The sequence below is a fragment of the Amphiprion ocellaris genome, chromosome 22 (genome assembly GCF_022539595.1).
Source record: "Amphiprion ocellaris isolate individual 3 ecotype Okinawa chromosome 22, ASM2253959v1, whole genome shotgun sequence".
Lineage (NCBI taxonomy): Eukaryota > Metazoa > Chordata > Actinopteri > Pomacentridae > Amphiprion > Amphiprion ocellaris.
Window position 1 is genome coordinate 8,564,069 of NC_072787.1, and position 17,827 is coordinate 8,581,895.

The window sequence follows — 17,827 nt, forward strand, 5'->3', positions numbered from 1 at the left end:
CATTCTGTGCTCACGTGTAAGAGAGAGTGAATATGATATACAGTCCAGAGAGACCAGACCCCATCCTTCTCTTTATATCAACAATATTCTCTTGCTTTTGGGTTCATGTTACTGTATATGACTCATATCTCTTCCCATCCTTCTTGTCTTTGCCTGAAAAAACCTTCCAGCTTGTCCTCAGCTGCAGTCTTCCCCTGACTCAAACAGCCACAGGGATAGTGTATGACCAGAACCATAAACAGCTGAGGAGCAGGTGCATCTGCCTGTAAGAGGGAATGATCAGACTCTGCAGGTACAAGAAGCAGCCATTTACATTTAAAGGTCACAGTGTGGTGAAAAGCATGTGATTAGTCTGATTAACATGTCCATGTAATGTTTTTTATATGCTGAAAGAGATAACATGAGTGAAATAAGCAGTCAACATGGTTCAGCATTTCCACCTTGAAAATGCAGTGTACCGATAACAGTCTGAAAACACAGATTCAGACTTCCAGGGTTTCATTTGTAATAACCCTAAGGAACAAATCCTGTCAACTAGCAGGGTGAGACTTTCTCTATCATTATTCTTCATTGGAATTAGTAACTGGTTCGAACAACTGAATCACTTTAATATTACAACTTATCACCTTGTATCATAGAGTAGATTTTAGAGTCATAGCTGAGCTTATGTGCCCAAAGTACAGCAAGTGTTGAAGGGCTGGGTGGAGGGACAGGTGTTAACACTGTAAAAGATACAATGGTGTAGACTTACATTTAAGTCATTTTAAGGCTGGAACAGACTGTTTTCATGGAAAAACTTCTACACAAGTAAATATGTTACATGGAGATACATTTTAGTGGTTTAATCGATGACCACAAGGGGAGTTTAAATCTGCTGTGTTTGAAGGAATAGTTCAAAGACTGTGAAGAAGTCAAGAGGATGAGTCCGAGCGTTAAAACAGAACCTGAGCATGTGATGTTTTTGGCCACATTAGAGAGACTAAATGCATACGATCCAATAAGATCTGACATATTTTCACTTTATAAAGTTGCTGTGGAGAACATTAGCAAGGTAACAATTGTCTGTTTATACTTTCAAGAGATGCAGCAGAGTGTTATCAGCATCGTTTGAAATCATGATGCTGGTCATACATTATCGTTCAAAAGTTTGGGGTCACTTAGAAATGTCCTTAATCTTGAAAGAAAAGCAGTGTTTTTAATGTAGATAACATTAAATGAATGATAAATCCAGTGTAGACATTGTTAATGTGGTAAATGACTATTCTAGCTGGAAATGGCTGATTTTTAATGGAATATCTCCATAGGGGTACAGAGGAACATTTCCAGCAACCATCACTCCTGTGTTCTAATGCTACGTTGTGTTAGCTAATGGTGTTGAAAGGCTAATTGATGATTAGAAAACCCTTGAGCAAGTATGTTAGCGCATGAATAAAAGTGTGAGTTTTCATGGAAAAAATGACATTGCCTGGGTGACCCCAAACTTTTGAACAGTAGTGTATATTTTAAGTCCTCGATTCACTCTCTGTTCTGAGGGAAATTATCGAGCTCTTTAGCGTCTAACTGTGCTCCACTATGTTGACCAAAAAACTGATGACAATTTAAATCTCCATATTGTTCTTTACAGTTAATGTACAGTTGGCTTAGTAGAGGATTTATAGAGCTTTAAACAGCTGCCCATTGCTGCTGGAAACAACTCCTTGTTAGACTCACTTCACATTAGATCTGTTGTTAAAATAAAAACACACCAAATTGTTGCAGGTTTAAGTGTGGATCTGGATTCTGGACATGCCTCTCTTAGTGGGAGGATCAAAGTAATATGTGAAAAAACACTCCTGAAGGTCACTAATGAGCAGTGATCGAAAGTAACTAAGTAAATCTTTCAAGTACGCTACTTAAGTTCAATTTTGAGGTACTTGTACCTTGTTCGTGTTGCCGTTTTTTGCTGTTTTATACTTCTATTCCACCACATTTTAAATGCAAATATTGTACTTTCTACTCCATGACATTTATCTGACAGCTTTAGTTACTTTAAAGATTTTACACCATGAAAAATAGAACTAGAGTTTAAACTACATCACATTGTTACAGATGAAACTGATGGTTTATAACCTTGTTGACATCTTACAAAAAAATAACATGTAGTCAGGGTCACACCTTGGATGTGTGTGAGTTATTTACAGCTCCACAAAATAGGGATTTTTCTGCCTCAACCTCTCACAGGGTTTCATTTAGTATATATTTAGATAATCAGTATTTCACCCAAGAGTAAAGAGAAAAACTGAAAATAGACTTCATCAGACATTAGTCTCTTTTCCTCTTTCCTCTTGCATTAACCATGTTTGAAGACCTCAGATTTATCTACTGACCCTGCACATAAAAATGTATATAAAGTGGTTTCAACCTGCAACGGCTGCATCAGTAACATGCTGCTGACACACACATGGTTAATAATCTAATGTTGTCACATTTAATATTTCAATCAGTGGGATCAAACCATACCTTTTAACCTGGCCAGCATTTGAACTAAGTTTTGCTGCTAATATTAGTACATGTACTTTTACTTTGGTAGGATGTTTCTTCTAGCATGTAGCAGAAGACACTGCACATGAGTACTGGGCTGACGAATAGTCTGATGTTCATCTGCATCTGCCCTCCTCTCTCCTCTGTTCAGCATAATGCTACGGGGAGCATGTGGACATGCCCTTTAGGGATATGCGACAATATACTGGGAATCTAAAGTGACTGACAATAAATAAACAGTTCAGAAATTTTCATGAAAATCCTGGAAATCAAGCTGTGGTCAGTCTGTTTGGCAGACAGCCACGGTCCTCTGTCACAGTCTGATAACAAGCGGTGGAACAGACTAACATGGAAAGATGCAAATAGGTGCTTTTGCATTCAGTAGAAGACCAAATTTACTTTATCTGCCGTTAGCTATTCAGATCCACACAGGCAGCTCCAACTGTAGTGGATTTCTTAGAATGACAGATGTGTCATTGTTCGCATCAGTAGTGGCTACATCTGGATCGTTGAGGAATGTTAAATGGTCTGTATTTATACATTACTTTACATTATACATCACATTCACACACACATTCACACACTGACGGTGGAAGCTGCCATGCAAGGCGCTAACCACGACCCATCAGGAGCAGTTAGGGGTTCGGTGTCTTGCTCAGGGAGACCTCGACATGAGCTCTCCAGGCCAGGGACCGAACCGAACGGAACCGATAACCCTCCTGTTACATTCTACCCACTGAGCTATGCTGCCCACATGGAGATTTTGATGAGTTGACCATGAAGCAGTTCAGACTTCATTTTTGCAGCATTATTTCTGCCATACTTGTCTGAAGACCCTGGAACTGATTCTACTCTATATTAGGAGTGCTGATAGTTTTTGCTTCACTGTTCTCTGCACAATTGCAGAAGTGCTTTGCATTTTTCACCTTGTTTATCTCTCAACCCCAGAAGAGCTGCATATAAATGAAGCATTGTGTTGGTGCCCTGCCTGCTGTTCTGCAGCCAAAATGAGTTACATCCTCCAAAGCAACAGCAGACAGACCGCTAAATCCAATTGTGGGAGAAACAAATGACCAAAAAAAGGTATGAAAGGCAGTATTTTAACTTGTCACGCTGTCTCAAAAGGCAGGAATGTGTCAATAGTTGATGGAGGTCATCTTGGTTGATTTATGTAACATCAGTGTTGATTTCAGTGTCATGTTAGTGATTCAGAGCCAGAGACTGCAGGCTCTTCACACTGGGATGTGTCATGTCTGCAGTCACACTAGACGCTGTTCCCACCAAAGATTGTTTATAGAAACAGGAAACATTGTTTTTCTCTTAGCTGTGATGTCAGTGACCCCGAAGAATACATTGGACTTTTTGTGACATGTTTGTCAGACTGATGTGAGGGAAAGTACACATTTTGTAAAATGACCAGAAGCCAGGGTGTAGCCCACCTCCTCACCACTGACAGCTGGGACAGACTCGAGGTCCCCTGAGACCCTCTGACAGATAAAGCGGGTAAAGCTAATGGATTAATGGATAGATTGGTACGTTGGTGGAATGCAATTAAGCATATTTACTTAAGTATTACGTTGTAGAAATTTGAGGTACCTGTAATTCAGTATTGTTATATGTATACGTGTATTTTCAAAGCCTTATGACAACCTTGTTAAATATGTCAAAATAATGGAAATAATTAAAAGCAATTAATGCTTTCAGGACAGTTTTCTGTAGTCCAGCTATATATATATATATATATATATATATATATTTATTTTTTTCTGTGAGGTAGTTTAATCTGTAACAAAATGTATCTTGAATTCTTTTTAGCCTTGCACTGCATATTGGACAAAACAAACATTGTGAATGTCATTTTGGAGTCTGGGCAACTATAATCTGGCATTTCTCACAATTTTTACAAAACAAATGTTCAGTAAATAAATTAGACAAAAAAAAACTGCAGTTGATGGTGGTAAAATGCTGCTGTTTATTATTAACATTCTCTCACAAAATTCTATCTGTGCTCCATTTCCCTCCTGTTACTCTTTTCTTCTGCTGACCTCAGTGGCAGGCAGAGAGCGAGGGGTGTCAGGGTGCGCCATCACCATGACAACAGTCCAGATTCAGCCAAGCATCAGTGTGTTTTGTCTCCTCCCTCAGTCCTCTTTCACTGAATTAAAGAGGGAAGTTAATGTGTGTCCGTCCCTCTCCCGACACTGAGATGGATCACAACAGAGCCTCAGTGGCACACAGCTGTTCAGGAGGAGCGTCTTCGCTTCACGGTGAATGAAATCCAATGAAGATGTCTCCATCCATTAGTTTGTGTCTGAAGTCACTCAGCTGTCTGTGCATCTCAGGACATTAGTTGTTATTAATGAGTGCTGGCTGTCTTTTATTACAGAGTCTGTTACAGGAGGGGTCAGAGAACCCAGATGCAGGCACAGAAGCTGACAAACTGGTTTTAACAGAAAAAAGACTTTATTTAGAATACACAAAAAACCTAGAGATACAAGCTAAGGAGGAACTAGGAACAGACAGGGAGGAAAGGCTGAAAGCCGACAAGCAAAAATCTAACAGAAAACAGACAAGACTACAAAATTCAACAAAGACTGTAAACTAACGAGTGAGGGGAAATCTAAGAAAACCATGAATGAATAACCTAAACTAATCATCAAAACAGGGTACTTACAATGGGAAGAAACTAAACTGAAGGGCTAGGTAGCAGACTTAGGGAACTCTGGAGATAGTAGAACACAAAACAGAATATCCACAGGTTGGAGAAAGAATAGGAACAGAGGTGGAAATCCAAACGGGGAAGGTGAGTCCAGATGGAAAATCCAAACAGGAACTGGCAGAGTCGTGTCCGAGAAGCTGTAGTGGTCATGAGTTGATGCAGGAATGTGACAAACTATGGTCCAGCAGGGAATGACTGAATGAAGTGGGTTTAAATAACTGGAGGTGAGGTAGAGGCAGGTGAGGTGAGTGAGCTGATTACTGCAGCTGACACTCATTGCAGTAATCAGCTGGGAGCAGAGTGCAGGCAGGTGAAGCAGGAGAGCAGGAGGGTGAGTGAACAGGGAGAGAGAGACAGGAAGGAGAGATGACAGACAGACAGAGGGAGCCAAAGAGACAGACAGGTCAAAACAGATAAACAGATGAGGAACGATATGAGAAAGAAGGAAAAGGAGGAAGGGCTGGAGCCGGAGCAGGGATCATAACAGTGTCAGCTCATGCAGTTTTGTATCACGTCATTTTTGGTTCTTAAGGATTTTCTCACTAAGACAAATTTCCTGGCTGCAAGCTGTTTTCTTTTTGAAACAAGAAATTTTTAAATTAAGGCAACATTTCTCTGTTCTGTTCCCCTCCTTGTGCTCTCTGCCAGCCCCTAGTGTGGAGATAATAAGCTTAGGAGTCAACTTATTAACCATCACGTGTCATAAGTCATGTGCCCCTTACAAGAGCAGTGTGTAGATGTGTATTTGCGCAGACAGCTGTGTGTGGAAAAAGTTCAGGACTTTGAAGTAATAACTATTAGCTCACTGCTGCGCATTAGCATTCTGAGCTTCCTCCTCCTTCATTCACTTCTCAGCAGCTTTATCTGACACAAAGATGCTCTTCATGGCCCTGGCAGAAGTTGCCAGGAAAGACGAGCCAGCTCACCTTTTGTTTTGTCAAAGACTTTTCCCAAACAGCAACTCGAAAATGTTTCCCTCTTACTGGGATCAATTGAAACAGCTCACTGTTTTTCAGTATTGATCCTGATTATAGATGAGATGATAGAATATATAAGTGAAGTAGCATAGTTCAGTAGTAAGCTTGAGTCTCAGTGAAATAATGGATGTTGCCAAACTACAACAGGACACCTTCAGGCAACAAAGCTACAGCTGCATCCATTATCAAAGCATTACCATGTACATTAATGCCACGATTTTGCCACATTTCAAACAAATGTTGATTCAAAGAAGGGCAAAGAAAGAAATAATGTGCAAGCTTGATGTTATTTTTCTTTGTCTCTGGTAATAGCCAACTCAAGCCTTCATGCACTGTCCACTTGAAAGCTAATAAATTTATCAGTTTCTGTTATTAAATCTCAATTTGAAAAAATACAATCAGCAAATTGCAAATGCTACAGTATGATGTATGTTATGCAGCAAACCCACCCACGATCATCTCAACAGTTACACACATTCCTTCCTCTCTGTGTGACAGTCACGCTTCTTATGGTATCTCATGTCTTCATGCTAACATGTGTTGAAATGTATTACACAGTGAATATTAATTAAAGCCTCACTTTTTACATCACAAATCAAGTCAAAATATCTACCATAAAAATGTAACCATCCAGCATTAAAGATTGGCGCTTGTGTGAAAAATTGGAAATGGAGGCAGATCAAATGCTGTAGTGAAATATGACCAACAAGAAAAGCACTCAGAAAGCACAGTACTCCGCCAAGGCTGCTCAGTCGTTGTATGACTTATGACGGATGAAATCTATAAAAGAATTGTGGTCCTCAGCAGTGGATTTGTAGTAGGATCACAATCATGTGATCATCAGTTGGCAGCTGACCTAGTGTTCACTTGTTGTCATAGTTACAGTGATGTTGTGCCGCTATCTCACAATGATACAGAAATCTTTAACAAATCTGTGGATCCAGACTATAAGCTGCATCACTGCCAAAATATAATCACTTGGTTCTTGTGTCATTTCTGACCTTCCCTGAAAATGTCATTGAAATCTGTTTGTCCGTTTTTGAGTAATGTTGCAAACAGACAGACAGACAGACAGACGAACAGACAGACAGACAAACCAACGCTGATCACCACCATTACTCCACCGCATTCCTTGGTGGAAAAATAATACATATCAAACAGAGGAAATTAGCAACAAAAGCATTTCTCTAATACAAGCCAGTTTCAATAACAGGATTTTACTTTCTGCTGTTGGGGTGAATGAAGGCATTAATAGAGAAAATACTGAATGGTAATGTGTAGGAATGTCTGATCCGTTCTCAAAGATCAGGATTTGGGCAGATCAAGACATTTTTAACTGATTGGTATTGACTTTATTGAGAACTGGTTCCTTTTTTTGTTACATATTTACTGGGATATAGGAGCACTGTCTTGGTCGAGTCTGCGTCCTCTTTAAAACATAAACTCTGGATGGAGACTTTTAAGCACCACAGAAGTCTTTGTCATGGTGCTGTTTGCTAGTTAAACTCCCACAATGCTCTCTGCTTGCCAGCATGAAACTGTCTCCTTGGGTCGCTAAAGTGTTAAACAGTAAGAGGCTGCCGGTGGCACAACCAGGTGCTACAGTTAATCAACAATACATTTGAAACACACATATGGGTGGATACATTTGGTGCAGAAATGCATTAATTTTCTTAATGTTCTGAAGTGTATACATTGGATTGATTTCAATAATTAGTGCACTATCTATTGCATTATCTAGTCAAATGTATTGCCTTTGGACCATATTAATATTAAATGACTCGGATTAGATCAAGGGCAAAAAAATTGATGAGGACATGACTAGTAGTGTGCATGGTCAGTGTATAGCAGATGCTTACCAACATTTTGTTTCTATTTTGACTTGTCTCTTTTAGGATCAGTCCTGGATCTTCATAGCTGCACTTTTATTCATGTATATGGACAACATCATCAGTGCGTTATTCTGTCATCATCCGTTATTTACAGCCTTCCTCCATTCTGCTTTTAATGTAAGTTACTGTGGCCAGACTCTCTCACCATAACATTAGGAGCAGTTTCTTTTGGACAAAGAATTAATCACCTGCAGTATATATTATTGATGACAGCTGGCGGTCTCACTGCACTGCTTCCTGCAGGTTTACTCAGGTGTGTTTGCAGCCTTGTATTGAACTGCTCACACAGTGCAGGACTTTGCAAAGCAACTTGTAATGGTGTGATGTTCATTTCACCATGCTTCTGTAATTAATGAGTTGGGAGACATACACAGGCCTAATCATTGAAAGCAATATGGGGCCCACCTCGACCATTCATTAGTATGTAAACGAGCTAAACTGCTCTTTGAATCACCTTCATTTGGCAATTATACAAGCAAAAACATGAAGGGTGTCTGGACAGTGTTTTCTGCTTGACCTATAGCTTACAAAAGCAAATAAAGGCTATTCGCATAGTAAAATGCAAATTTCACCAGGAGGGTGTGAAGTGGTTCTTTGTGAGGCGGCAGACAGCTCTGTCATTGGTAACTGTGTTTTATTTGTCTCGCTTGTCTGCATTACCATAAGAGCTATGAAGGGAAGAGTGCTGATTAGGATGCTGTGTGTGTGTTTGTGTTTGTCTGATTAGAGAGGAGGGGTAGCAGTTCAGCCCAGCAGTTAATTAGACCCTGGAGGACCACAGGGTGGTGCAGGTGGAGGCCTGATCACACACAGTCACACACACGCACATTTGTCTTTGTGTGAGTTGTGTTCAAACTGAAGCAGGAAGTCAGGTTTGCTCCAAGTTGGACACTTTTATGGTGATTTAGAGGTAAATGCTAATCAGTTTGTCAGTGAACGTACATTTTTAACTTCACTTCTTTATGTATGTATATGTGTGTGTGTGTGTGTGTGTGTGGTGTGTGTGTGTGTGTGGTGTGTGTATTTAGCTACTGTTATGTCTATCTATCTATCTATCTATCTATCTATATCTATCTATCTATCTATCTATCTATCTATCTATCTATCTATCTATCTATCTATCTATCTATCTATTTATCAAGAAATTGTTAAAAATGTTCGTTCACTAACTTTCAGTGCTTTGCGTATTTTTATCATTTCAGTTGTATACAATGAAAATATTCAACATTTACTGAATGCAGCTAACAGTGTTTTGCAGCGTGCTGATGGAGCAGCCTCCTTAGTGCATGTGCTTTTAGTGCAGGCCACTCCTTTGGTTACTATTCATCTCCATAGTAGCCAGCGAGCCACTCTGGTGCTGGGGTTAATGGCAGCACTTAAACACATTTAGGAATGCTAAACTCCTTGCGATTCAAGAGCATTAGCTGAGGGGTAAACCCAGCTGAGTGGGGCTAATGCTTGTCATCATTCATAGTTCTGCTGTGCGCTAATGGACCTGCAGCTGCATTACAGACCATATACAATGTGCTGTTTTATCATTCCTATCAGTGCGTTAGATGTAGTCCATCTGGGTTCATCCTCAGCCAGACTCTTAGGACTGTGTGGTATAATTAATTCAGTTTTTGAATCGAAGGAAACATATTACCACCAGAACTCTTCCTGAATGTGTCCAGGTTCCTTTATAAATTGAGGAAAATAACTGTGTTAGAGCGATACAGTTTTATTGCGCAGAATGTTGTTAAAGCAGCTTTTATACTAACCTGCTTAGTTTTGTCTAAAAACTGAATTTATGAGATTGCATTCCTGTTATTATAGTCAGAAATTAAGCTTAATAATGACCTTGTGTTATATTGATTGGTAACAACTCCATAGCTGTTCATGACAAACTTCTAACAGTGTTTTGCTAATGTACTGATTACTGCTAACCTTAATGGTGCTTTCCGGAGCTCTGCACTATTTCATATTAACATTGATGTTAAGTTAATGTTCACCTTCCAGGTGAACATGCTGCTTCACTGATAATAACTTCAGCGGTCCATATTCAGACCTTTTACAGTGATGAATATTAAAAAAATCAAAATGTTTGCTTTGAAGTTCAACTGGGAAACTCAACTCACTGTCATTTATCCTCAGCAACTAGTTAGTGGTTAGCTGTTTTAGCATGTAGTAGCTGAACTGCCTGGAATCAAAATGTCAGATATCAACTGCATCATTCAGACCTGTCAGAGTGAGAGTTAAAGATATCTGTGATTCAGTTTTGACTGGTCAAAATACCAGTTCCAGACCAGTTATTATGACCAGTATTGTTGTCCATGAAGCTGCTTATGCAAGGCTTCCTATCTGATATTGGTTCAGAAAAGTATTTAAACAATGTGCAGAGAAGTAATGATGGCTATAGTGGAAGATAAAATCATTAGATAATGTTGTAAAAGAGCTTTGTTTTTCAGAGACTTGTAGTTGACATTCTCTAGAATTTCAGCTTCAGGCTGCCCTGCGTGGCATTAAAACAACTTGTCATATGTGGTTCTGGTTTCAATGCCATAGTGGGTTTGAAATCCAAGTTGCCTCCCACTTGCAAAATCACAGATGACATAGATGACCACACTTCAAGATATCTATAATTTCATTTTAGCAAGTCATGGTTCCTGTTCAAGATATCTGCAGCATCATTCTGACTAGTTCAAACTGTAAGTTATCTAGAAAGGAAAGTGGAGATCTTCTGACTTGAGGTTAATTAATGATATTTCGAATTACAATCAGATATCTGAAACTGGAATTAGCTGCAGATATAAGTGCAGCTAAATTGTAATTGAGAAACATGAATGTTAAAGGTGATGTCATTGGTCCTGAAGTGAAAAACTGAATTGCTGATTTGTCATACATGTCCAGTCTAGGTCGTAGATATTAAAAAGCTTACCATAGCGCTGCTAGCTGCTTGTCTGGAACTGGCATAAAGCTATTGCAGTTGTTTTTGGACAATAGAAGCACACAGCCCATTCCTCTTAGAAAATGTACAGCAAGTTCATATTTTTGTATTGAAATTGTGTCAAAGCTGCGGCACATTGCTGTTTAACCTTGTGGAAACACAGTCCAATCCATTAGCTTTATCCACTTTATCCCTCACAGGGTCACCAGGGCTGACGCCCATCTCAGCTAACACTATGCAACAATGACCTCTTCAGAATTACAATTTCACCCATCAGGCATGTATTTAGCATGAAAATGTGAAAATAAAATCAGCCGTGTATACAGGAAATAGAATATTTTTAACCTGAAAACATTTGCAAATGAGAACCAGATGTGGATCTAAATGTGAGAATAACCCAGCAACAGTTCCAGTACCATGAAAATCAGTATACTATATTTAGACAATATAACAACTACATACATAAACACTAAACATTCCAGCAAGCCCTGTGTTTTCCATGATAGCCAGAGGTTCACCATGTTTGCCACGAATCTAATTTACATATGAAAATAGGACTTTGCTGCAAATTCACATCAGCATCGCTAAAGGATAACTGCAGCTGTCTTCCAGAGCAGAGCAACCACAACTTTGCTGCAACTCTGCCCATAATATTTTGCTTTTGTAAGTGTGCTTATTGTTTCAGACTTTAAAATTACACAGAATTGTGTTTATTCAAAACCCATCTTTGACAGAAACACTGACTTCCAGAGAGCATGTTAACCAGACGACAATCACAAACTGTTCATAAATTTATCACAGCTAACTTACTTGCAAGTGACAGTCAATCTGTTAGAATCAGAATCAGTTTTGATAATTGGTGCATAAGAATAAAGTTTGTTATGTAGGTATGATTCAAATTTAGTATTTAGGAGATTTCTATCTTGTCAAAAGATTATGATTTTGATTGAAAAACAACTACTGTCTGTATGCAAGTTAGTTTGACTTCAAATTCACCTTCTGTCCTTTAGCACAATCTAAAGTCACAGTGACAACAGATCAGTCAGTGACTTGATTCACCTAAATAAAGATCTTAATAAATTATTGATGTCCTGCTCATGGCCTCTCCACTCTGCTGTCACCAGCTTGTCTTTCCGTTACAGGCAGTCCACCTCCCGACTTTACTGAAATAAATTAAATCCTGTTACACCAAGAAGCAGATGGTACAATTCAGTCCTGTACATTGACTTTGTGTTCCTGTGTTGAGGTTCTGCTATTACTTCAGCTGTAGTAGAGAGTCAAACACTGCTGGGTTCATCCATCACTGCCATCAAGGTTTCCATTTACATGCTAATACTAGATTGGGAACGCATGTCAGCCACACAATCAGGACAATTTAGTCACCAGGGAGCCTGATTTCCCTTGATTTACATCCAGTAATAAACATACGTATCCAGTGATTGTAATGCATAGCTTTCATGTCTGTTAGTCCTGCTTCCCCTCTCTGCTTTGTAATTGCTTTAAACTTAATTAAATTTGGGATAATCAGCAGAAAGACGAGCCTAGTCTGTCTCTCTGAGTGTGTGCCCCTGCGTTTTGCTCAAACCAGCAGCTTTTGTTTTCCCTAACTAACGTTTTCTCATGTACAAGACATCATGTGCTTTCCAGGTTTTTTCTTGCACACTTTGTTGGTCCAGAATATATGATTTTTAGTTTCAGCTGAGCACTAAGCAGCGCCTTTTTTCCAGGGTGAGTCAGTCGTCTTTCTTTGAACATTTGCAAACTGCTCACTTGATTGCACTCCCACTGCGTGTGTGTTTGTGTCTGATTTTCAGCACTTTTCCACCTCCAGGCCTACTAGACAAAGCTAATTAGTTTCCAGTGCTTCGGTGGTGAAGGATGCTGTAAGATCTTTCAGTCCTGCTCATTCCCCTTTGTCTGGTCAAAGCAGTGCCTCGCAGTATTCTACACTTGTGTAATCATGCAGATGCACTCGGCTGGCCATAATATTTTAAACCTGAATGGAAATGCATGTACAGATTTGTTGTAAATGTAGAATTTTCTTTTATCTTACAGCACTCTGCAGAGCACAGTGTGCTGTGACTTTCACAAGTTAATTAGGTTTGGAAAATTATCAGTTTACAACACATGCAGCATGCTGCGCACTGCATGTTCAAAATAGTCTGTAGAGAAATATTAATAGTCAGTAATCAAATAGTGATGGCAGATAATATAAAATAGGGGTTGATCCTCCTTATTTTCATAGCCAATACCCATTATTGGTAATCAGGGAGATCAAAAACGTTATTTGGAACAGTATACATTTGAAATAAAAATAAAAATCTTGACGTCAAAATTTAGTTCAAATGTTTTTTTAAGTCTATGTTTCATGCATGTTTAGTTCCGAGAGAAGATTCATTCTTCAATGTTGATCAACTCTTATAGTGGACGGTTTTTGCTCCAGACTGTAGAGTAGCTACAGAGACAGAGATGCAGCTGCATCATTTTAAACTGATCTATTTTATCTGTAACCTTTTAAAAAACACAATACTGATAATTGGACAAATACTGAATATCAGCTCTAACAGTCATCCTGTCTGATAATCAGTTGATCCCTTCTGTAAAAACAAAAGAGGTGTTACACTGACCCCACTGTGGTCGTTAATTTACCCATTTATATGCATTTAGTGCAAAAATGTAAGAAACAAACATAAAGACAAGCGCCAATCATAAGTCACTACAATTGAACTGGATGTCAAAAAGACTTTAGTTGACAGTGATATGAAGGTCTGAAGAACTTGAAGCTAATTGAAGCCAGAAAGTATTTATCTATACTTTAAAATTACTTGAACTAATTAGTCATTGGCAAAGCTCTCAGAAGTTTAGAATAATTTCATTAATAATTTCAATTTCAAACATTGTCTGAGCATAAATGCAGGGATTAATAAACTTCTGAGTGTACTTAAACACAACATGATTCCATTCAATTCTGAAAGTGCAGATGATTTCATCAGTGTGGAGGAATCTGGGAGGTTCCTCCCTGACTTATCTCCTCCTCCTGACCTCCGCCTGCAGGAGAGCATACGTGCTGCAGCGTGGCAGATGGCTCCACTCCTGACCGCTTCCCCGAGCTTTTCTATTTCTGGCTTCCTCAGGCAATGGGCCTATTGTGTAGGACGTGATGTGTTCAGCATCCTACTTAACCCACCTGGATTTCCTTTGTAGTAATTTCCAGCTGTTGCCACTGAGCCACATTAGAAATTGATTTAATTTCTTGCACCCAAACTCGTGGTCTTGTGTGCCACTGTGAACATTTGTGATTTATTCCCTGAAGACAATTTATGGAATCTTGTTTCTCTAAGTGCATCAGATGTGATCAGGAGTGTAATTTCTTTAGCCTTTGAGTCCAGTTTGTTGTATTTCTGTTGCCATGGCATGTTTTCACTGTCACTATGCAGTGCAACAACAACAAAACAATAAGTCATTTCACGCTCCCTGACATGACTTTGCTGTTAAGACTAAATCCGTGAGCCGCACCCTCACTCACACCAAACCTGACCTTCCTGCACAGCCGCCACTTCCAGCCTTTCCTTCCTCAGTGTTGCTACTCCTGTGTACAATCAGTGGAGGTGTGAAATCTCCTGCCATGATTATGTTCCTTCTGCCACACACAAAGCTTAGCTACCTCCCTCCTTTCAAGGCCTTGCCCTGTGTGTGTGTGTGTGTGTGTGTGTGTGTGTGTGTGTGTGTGTGTGTGTGTGTGTGTGTGTGTGTGTGTGTGTGTGTGTCTGTGTGTGTGTGTGTGTGTGTGTGTGTGTTGCAGTGAATATTGGTGTTCAGTAGGACACATAATGAGTCATGCAGCGACCCAGATGATGATTGTGGCAGCGAGCCGAGAGGAGCAGTGGACTGGAGAGAGCTGGCCTTCACTTGTAATGATACAGCTGCTCTCTCTCTTGGCATTTCTTTGTCTCTGCATGTCTCTCATTCCCCCTTTCTCTGTCGCTGTGTTTTTCCAAAAAGTAGTGTGACTTGTTTTTCCTGCTGTTGTCTTAGCAAAATGGTGTAATGACTAAAATAAACACGTCTGTTAGAGGCCTTAAAGTCGTCAAAACCTTCAAGACAAGATTTAGAATATCAAATAACAAAATGAGATATAAGACAAACAGTAGACTCTGTTTTACACCACCATCAGTTCAGAGTGTAGAAGCAGAAATCTTTGTGTAGGTTAATGTCTATAAGTCAGTAGCATAAAGAAAATGAGCATCTGAATACTTCTTGTCAGATGTACAAAACCTCACAATAATCACATCTACCTGTGCTTGCCTTTGCAAATCCTTTCAGCTCAAATATTTGACTCCCTGACAATAGCTGAGGTGTTTATTAAAGATGAATAAATACATAAATAAATTACTTCAAATTGAAGTTGCAATTTGAAACAATGCAATTAGCAAATTGCAGCAACTGTCATTTGGTATATTTAAGGTGGGATGGGAAAATAATGAGACAAATGTAATTAAATGTTTTTTAAATTCCAGCACATCTTTCAGGGGTTGTTCATGTTGCACATTGATCAGTGTAACTCTAACCATAACGTGGTTCATGCTTCAGGCTATGGTCCATCTAACATGACTCCAGTCTCGTTATTTGACTGCCACAGCTCATCTGACTCAGAGTTTAAACTGTGGAATGGCCATTGGTTTTATAAATTCATGCCGTCCTACTTCTGTGACTGTCACACTTTTCATGGTGTCTCGTGGTAATGCAGTATCACATATTTTAAATGTATTACACAGACTAGCCCATTAAGATTAATAAATTTGTGCAATGAAGCTGACAGGTAAATAATATAATCTGGTCTAATTAATTAAAATCCATAAAGCAAACATACTAGAAAGTATTTCCACAGTGCATGTAAATGCTGGACCCTAACAAACAATTCTAAAAAAAGAAATGGTTGACACGAACAACATAGCAGCAATAGATCAAACTGAATATTAACATCAGCTTCTGCTGAACCATAAAATGAAGTACTTACTCCAATAAATGGTCTGCTTTCCTCCTAATAGACTCATTTTGAGTCTGAACAGAATCACTGATTTTCTGTCTTCACACAGAAGAATGTTCAAATAGCTAATCATGTCATTTATGATGACTTTGAATCTAAACTGTGAAATTTGCATGCCTCATTTCCGTGGTCGACTATGAATGGACATAATCAGAGTTTTGCACATCAGTACTTTAAAGAAATGAAATTCAAGGGTAGATGGAAAAGAAATGGTACAATTTTGCTGTTTATGTTGCTTAAGTGAGATTCTCCAGTAGGCCATCATTAACCATTACTGTGGCTTTTTACTGTTCCCATATTATCATTATTCATGACATGCAGCTGCTACCATCAGCAATGATATCTCAATCATCCTCATCACAGTGACAAAAATACATGTACAATTACTAGTAGCCCCTATGAAAACTTTGGCAGTGACTTATGTAAATAATAAGAGTAGTTTTGTGGTTTTCCCAACAAATCTTACTTGTTGCACTAATGCAAAGTGCTGCTGACAGTGGTTCCACTGTTGGACATTATTGTAAAGTAACTGATACTTAATGCTTTAAGGATGTTAACACGCTGCACATGGCACATTCACTGAAGATTCAATGAGTCATCTATCCTATCCAATTAACTACAATGCATCTCTCTGCCTCATTGTCCTCTACTTTCAATGAGATTAAGGAATTAACTTTTTATCATGAGCAGAATCTGTGCTAAGACATTAATAAACAGTCGACATGTGAACTGAGAAAGAAAACTGCTCCTCTGCTCCTCATTCTGCCTCTCTGAGAAAAACAGCTTTGCTGGTAGTGACAATACGTTTCTATGTGAACCACTGGGTTTTGGAGTTTTGGGCCTCAGGTCTGTGAGACGACAGGATGTGATTTCAGTCTGAGGTTAGCTGATTCACTGTGACAGGATGCCGAGTCTGAACATCAAAGACACCTAAAGGCACCTGAAGGCAAACAGCCTGCCACCATTCACTGCTGCTGAGGGAAGCACGTCTTCTAATCTGAGAAAGTGAAAGTGATGTGAACTATATTCAGGTGTCACCTGCTATGTAAGCCTGCTGCTGCTCCCTGACAGAAAACTCTTTACTGCACAGTAGTCCTGGTTCAATAATAGCTTTATAATATAGTTTGTTGACTTCTGTAGTGTCAAAGATTATTATGAATGTTAATGTATTACTTAATGCTCATCCTACCTCTGTTGTCCCTTTGTTCATTATACTGTAGTTGTAATCCTTGTGCACTATCTCCAGGTTTGCTGTAGTCGTTCTCACTTGTTCTGCAGGTTCTCTCACTTCATCTCCCTCTATGTCCTGGACATGAATTATTGATGTTGAGGGACTGAGCTACTGTGCTGGAGGTTTTTTCTGCTCCATTACTGCTCTCCCGCTGGGCCAGGAGCTTTACCTGCGAATTGACCCGCACTTCACTCTGCCGATCCAAAATAACTGGAGCTATTTCACTAAACGCGGCTGCCAGTGTCAGGCCCTTACAGTAAAACTACTGCTGCTGTATCTGTTAACGCAGGTCTGAATGTAACTTGGGTTGCAATCAGTGCAGTTCACATTATCATTACTGGAATATCAGCCATACGTTTTGATAAAGGCAAAGATTTTACTACCAACAAAATGGGCCAAGTCCCATGTATTTTGCTATTTTATGGTACATTTCATACATGTAAGTTGGTGTTAGTTGCTGGCATTAAATCACAGGAATATAACCAAGAGATAAGCAGCCATTATAGAACCACTAC

At 39.3% G+C, this 17,827-nt stretch overlaps 1 protein-coding gene and 1 long non-coding RNA gene across 2 annotated transcripts in view; one reads left to right on the plus strand and one right to left on the minus strand.

The window, feature by feature from the left end:
• gfod1 (glucose-fructose oxidoreductase domain containing 1) overlaps window positions 1–17,827 on the plus strand; it is a 47,205-nt gene that overhangs the window by 16,324 nt on the left and 13,054 nt on the right. The gene's annotated exons all lie outside the window — the stretch shown is intronic.
• On the minus strand, window positions 4,469–5,473 carry LOC129348005 (uncharacterized). Its single transcript, XR_008600401.1, has 2 exons — window positions 5,195–5,473; window positions 4,469–4,960 (listed from the first exon to the last, which is right to left on the minus strand). It is a non-coding gene; the product is annotated as an uncharacterized LOC129348005 (long non-coding RNA).